The sequence below is a fragment of the Macrobrachium nipponense genome, chromosome 32 (assembly GCF_015104395.2).
Source record: "Macrobrachium nipponense isolate FS-2020 chromosome 32, ASM1510439v2, whole genome shotgun sequence".
Classification (NCBI taxonomy): domain Eukaryota; kingdom Metazoa; phylum Arthropoda; class Malacostraca; order Decapoda; family Palaemonidae; genus Macrobrachium; species Macrobrachium nipponense.
The window spans coordinates 68,524,694-68,531,321 of NC_061094.1; positions in this window are offsets into that span (position 1 = coordinate 68,524,694).

A 6,628-nucleotide genomic window follows, 5' to 3' on the forward strand; every position below is an offset into this window, starting at 1 on the left:
TTATTCATTACACATTCTTAAGGTAACTGTAATTGTAATTCTTCAGTGAAATCTCTGCTTAATATTAATATTAAGCGAAATATCGAGAAGGCGAAATGGGCATATTTCATGCGACATTATTTCACGATCATTACCCTGTGCATTTATGGCATAAACACATTACCCTACGAATTTAAGTTACGCTAAAAGCAAGTCCAACGTTTCACCATCTCCCACAGGCGTTACTCCCAGCGATGGAATGAAGCATGTCATGAGAATTAAAAAAAAATAATAATAAGATAAACTGGAACTTGAAAATAATGAAAATGCCACCGACTGGAATTCCAGTTCCGCTAACTTTAGATGGCAGTCTCAAAGAGCAAATACAAGTCAATAAAATGTGTAAACATCGTAAGCACTTTCATTTACTTTAATTTACTTTTTCCAGGCACAAAGTGCCGCTGCCATTCGTTCAAGTGACACTACTCACAGATTTGTATGAGGAAGAAATATCTTGGGTGGTGTGTGTTTGAGGTAAAATACAATGTTACACACACTGATAACTTTATACGAGAGAGAGAGAGAGAGAGAGAGAGAGAGAGAGAGAGAGAGAGAGAGAGAGAGAGAGAGAGAGAGAGAGAGAGATTTATTCTAAATTTTAACTACAGTTTATTGGGCTAGTAAACTTGAGCCTGTTTGGTAAACCATAAAATTCAGTTGGAACTAAAAAATAAAAATAAATAAATAAATAAATAAATAAAAAACTGCGTAGGAAGCCGTTGCGTTTTTTGTTTAGTTAATTTTTATTATTCTATTTACTTTCCTAAATTCCTCTAACTCAATATCCTGAAATATCCTTGGCTCTCCCTCAGGACTACGTAGGGAACACGATTACCGGAGTCCTTTAAATGACTACTCCTGAAGGATACAATGGCCAAAGAATTTGCTGATAAAGCAGTCCCGAAGTACGTTAAAATTAAAATTCTTTTATGCTTAAAATGTCGTTTTAATCGAAATCAAAGCTTACCCAGACCTCGGTGCAAATAACGAAAAAGTAATTTTAATTTTATTTCTTACCTCATCGAAGGGTTCTGCCAGATACGTCATCACTTCCCTCAAAAGCAATACCCGGATGCCATATTGACCCTGCTATGACCTTCCTACATGGGTGAATATGGCATCCGGGTGTTGCTTTTGAGGGAAGTGACATATGGGCAGGACCCTTCGATGAGGTAAGATATAAAATTACTGTTACTTTTTCGTTATTTGCACCGAGGCCTGGATATGTTTTGATTTCGAGTAAAACGACATTTTAAGTATTTAAGAATGTTAATTTTCACGAACTTCGTTACTACTTTATCAGCAAATTCTTTGGCCATTGTATTCTTCAGGAGTAGTCATTTAAAGGACTCCGGTAATCGTGTTCCCTACGTAGTCCTGAAGGATAGCCAGGGATGTTCCAGGATATTGATTTAGAGGGATTCAGGCATCGAAATGACTGGGAAAGTAAATATAATGATAAAAATTATCTAAGCAAAAGACGCAACGGCTTCCTACGCAGTTTTTTATTTATTTATTTATCTATTTTTATTTTTTAATTCCAACTCATATTCGACATAACACACAAGAATCAGTGGCGCAAGATATTCACTCAGAGAGAGAGAGAGAGAGAGAGAGAGAAGAGGAGAGGCGAGAGAGAGAGAGGAGAGAGAAGAGAGAGAGAGAGAGAGAGAGAGAGAGAGAGAGAGAGAGAGATCGCGACTACGAGTCTACGACTGGTTTCAGAGAGACAAAAGGAAGGAAAGGGTCAAATGTCTTGACCCCTAATTGGTGATAACAAGGGAACCAGCCACTAAGTCTAAACCAACTACAGTCTTCAGGAAGTCGTAACAAAGTAACTAAACTATGTTCCATATAAAGAAAACGTTTCTCTTTTAGTTTACGCTCTGATACAAGGATATTTGAAATTACTGAGAGTCTATGATGGGCGGTAGCAATTTCTTGAGATGTAACCTAGAAATGATACCTACCCTGAAAAAAACAGGACGCCATATATCTTAAAAAATAACCATAGATTGTTCTTGAAAATAATCTCATTATGTTTCCCACACCCAAATTACTTGACCTCACCAAACGTAAACCATCCTAACCTAACCTAACCTAGGGGCATGACATCTCAAGAATTTGCTGCCAGGTATAATGATGACAATGACATTACTAAATGAGAAACTAGAAAGGGTGGCAAAACACATAGCTGACGAATAGGGGAACTGCAGCTACATTGGGTATCCTAACTATTTGAAAGATAATACTTTCTCCATTTAGTGTTATTTCGTGCCTTCGTGCATGTTCCATTGTTATTCAGATACATTAACTTTTAATATATATATATATATATATATATATATATATATATATATATATATATATATATATATATATACATATATATATATACACACATGATACTGCGTGTTCATGTTTTCATATCGTTATCCCCTGCATGTAGCATATTGTATTAGCACTGTCAACAAACATGTAGAACATCCTACAAATCATTCAGTGGTTTCTGCAGCAACGAATATATCTTACGTATATCCTTTAAGTAAAGCTTATTTAAAAATGTTTCTTTGTACACTTTCAAGATCAAACGAGACTCTTATCAAGCACGACCCACGTGAGTGAAGCAGTGACCAGTAAACAACTAATCCTGTTCAAGCAAAGCTGGCCTGTAATTCCAAGCGTCGAAAGAAGAAATCTAAATAACTTTTAGTTCCCGGCTTCTAATTCTGGACGCTGCTTTCGACGTTCGTGAGTCGCGAGTTTGAAGAAAATCTGAAACCAACCGAGAGGGGAGAGGTTACAAATAAGTAGCGTTTGTTGTTTGTTGAGATAATTTGCGTAGGAAATACGTATTTGACTTTCGCCGAGACGTCCATGTCATACAAGGGATAATGTGCAATTTTATGGGAACAATCGAGGCATCATGTACGATGCAATTGGGAGTAACTAGAGAGAAGGCTGGAGAATGCAAGATACAGACAAAGCAGAAATACGAGACGAAATAAACACACAGCAATAAACAAACTATTTGCGTGAACGATGCATCAACAGAAATATGAAATTTGGCACAAGGTGTAGAAAAAAAGAAGAAGCAAATGGAGGGTTTCAGGATGATCAAGAGAAACCAGCAATATTTGGACTAAAATAACGGAAAAAATAAATTGCCTGTGGTCGAGAGTTGGATTAAATTTCTTTCGAATTCAATCAATCAGAATTCTTCAATTGATAACTTGAATAAAAAAAAAGTAGAGCTGCTGTAAGTTAGATTAAAATCTCTTATTTTTTCAGATTTATTCCAATTTGTATTTTTTATTCATATTCAGGCAAACTCTTCAAAATCTCTACTTTTCAATTGATAAGTTGAATTAGGAAAATACAGAACTTTTGTAAGTTAGACTAAAATCTAATTTTTCCTTTTAATTCTACACTTATTCCATATTAATCTTATATATATTCAGGTTATAGTTAGAATACCTATATATATAATTTTGGCAAATTTCTGTCATCAGAAACGAGTTACAGAACATTATTCTCTACTACAAATGCTGCCGGAGAATTATGAATTTTACTGAACTGTCAATAAAAATATTCCATCTTCTGTGATTCGTATTTTTATTTCATCCGAATAACGATTCTGATAATAGGCATGGATTAAAACCTTCACAATATAAAAATGAATCTCTTTCGCACTACATAACTTGAATCACGCCAACATTTCATTTTATACCCGAAGCTGAAGCCGACATTTTTCTATTTTATCATCCTATCAAACATTTATTTTTCACCCGTAATCTAGTGAATTACATAACAATAATTACAAGAAACGAAAACAAAAAAAAAAAAATGCACAAAATTTTCTTCGGCGCAATCGAGTTTTCTGTACAGCGTATAATCAAGGCCACTGAAACAGATCTATCGTTCGGTGGTCTCGCAATAATGCTGTATGAACCGTTGCCTATGAAGCTTCCAGCCACGGGCCGGTGGTATCCTGTCCTGTAGTATGCCAGACGCACGATTATGGGTAACTGTAACCTTAAATATAAATCAAAACTACTGAGGCTAGAGGGCTGCAATTTGGTATAATTGATGATTGGAGGGTGGATGATCAACATGCCAATTTGCAGCCCTCTAGCCCCAGTAGTTTTTAGGATCTAAGGGCGGACAGAATAGAAGTGCGGACGTACAGACAGAGCCGTCACAAAACCCAATTTGCAAAATTAACTGACCGGTGCAATTGACTCAATATTTGCGTCGCCAGACGAAAGTCATTAACATTCCTGCCTAATTAATTGGAAGCAGAGAGTGCAGTTCTCACTTTCATATTACTAATAAGAGATCCAATTAAGGAATAACCGCTCGTATGTAATCTAACGGGGAATTTTACCACTTCTCTGGAAGTTACGGGGAAAAAATGTACCTTTATGTGTTGATGGTGTAGGAAATGAAAGGGTAATTCTCAATGAAATCCAGTCGTCAAGAACAGTGAAAAATGAATGAATGTATACAAAGATAATCGAATATATGTAATTTCAACTGTGGTTTATATCCAGCCCTATTCTTTTTCACAGACAAATGAAATAACCCGGGAAAGACGAACCGCGTCTTAGTCTTATCATTTCTTAACGAAACTGAATGAGAAAGTTTAATTTTCTGAAATATCAATTCACTTTTTAACAATTTGATCGATATTTTGGTATAAAAAGAGAAATCCTCAATATATACTTGCACCATTTCTTTGAATAAGTGATACATCTCCCAATGAGTTAAAAATAGAAATAAACTAAAGTGTAACAGGATAAACATAGGTACGGTTTGAAACAATTAGACAGATTCTATATGACAATCGGTAGACATTAGTTTATTATACAAATTCAAGTCCTTGAAAAACCTACATTACACTCTGTTGCCCAATTCTGCCTCCCGAAATATATTCGAAAAGACTGAAATCAAATCCACGGCACTAAGAGCAGCCTGGCACGGAAAAACATAGTAAATTATGGGAGGTTTCTTCTCCTCAGCTAATTCCAGAATGACCGTCTAATCTCTTGGCAGTTCTTCCTCTCTGCTTTAAGAGGATACTGCATTTTGTCCCCATTTACTCGAAGCGACGATTCGTGTGGAACTGAGCAAGAAAGTAGGCCTAGGTCTCCTTTTTTTTTTGTGGGGGGGGGGGGGGGGGGGGCGCGCGGTGGGGAAGGAGCAGGTGGAAAAGGGCATCTTATTCATTCTCTGGCGGTTTTAAGTGGCACTAGTGTTCAGCTTTTACACCGTACAATAGGCGTGCATCAACGAAATAATAACTAAATACAAGGGTGATTAAAAAAGAATGACCCTATTTCATGATTAAATATCATTATGAAGGAAAAATAGCAAAAAATAAAAAACTTATTAATACAAGTATTATACTAACAGTCAAGTTGTTTTATTTCACGTGTTACAAGTGCTCAATATGGCCAAAAATCACGTGTGTAATTACGGATACTAGCGGGTTTCCACCCATTGGGTGGTGGGGGTTTAGGATGAAACCCCATTATAAATTATCTTAGAGGTCCCCACTATAACCCTGCAAGTTTCATGCCCATCGGACCAGCCGTTGGCCGTGATTGAATGACAGACGGACGGACAGACATAACGCCCAATACAGTTAAGATTTTGAACAAAGGTTTTGCCTGGTGTAAAATGGCTGTGTCACGTTCCAATCTCGAGGAGGTTTGAAATGCAAAAAGAGTGAAAAGCATTATCTATCCTGGCGCATGGTACACACTCTTGAAAAATCGAGCATAAACAGCTGTCGATTTACCATGACTTTGAAGCTGCAGCAACCTCGACGAAAACGTCAGAGAAACACACACACACACACATACACACTGTCTGTTATCGGAGAGGGATTTAAACGAAATTCTTTGAGACAGTTTTCAGTTTTTTCAATTTCCAGTGAATTTTTTCTTAGGTCACACTGACGTGTCTATCTAAAATATATCAAAAATACTAGTAAACAACACTTCTTTAGGCAAACCTTTTGGGAAAAAAAACTTAGGAGATAATTTTCTAAAAAAAAAAAAAATATTAAATTTCTAAAATGTATTTTTTAAATAATTTACCAAAAGCTGACTTATCACTACGACAATATTAGGAATGGTCCAGCGTTCATTCAAACACCAGTTGACCCTGACAATACTTCACTACAGGAACAATCCCAGATTTATATATTCTTGGAGCAATACTACACCATGAATTACAGCAACATTAGGTCAGGCTAAGAAAACAGCGCCAGCAAATGGCATAGATCACTCGAAGGGTTACTGATTAATTCCAGACCCACGGTCAGTGGCAATAAGCCGTTCGTTAAGCTAGGGTCAACAGTGGCCATGTCATCAGAGAAAATGATGTATGAGTTTGTGATTGATGACAGACGGCAGCAATGACCCATTCTGGCCCATGTCCTCCCCAAACCAAGAGAACAGTTCCTGGTTCCAAAGCTAAACTCTGAATGGGCTGTTTTCCAACAAAGAGGTCTGAATAATAATAATAATCATTATGATTTATATTATTATTATTATTATTTATTATTATTATTATTATTATT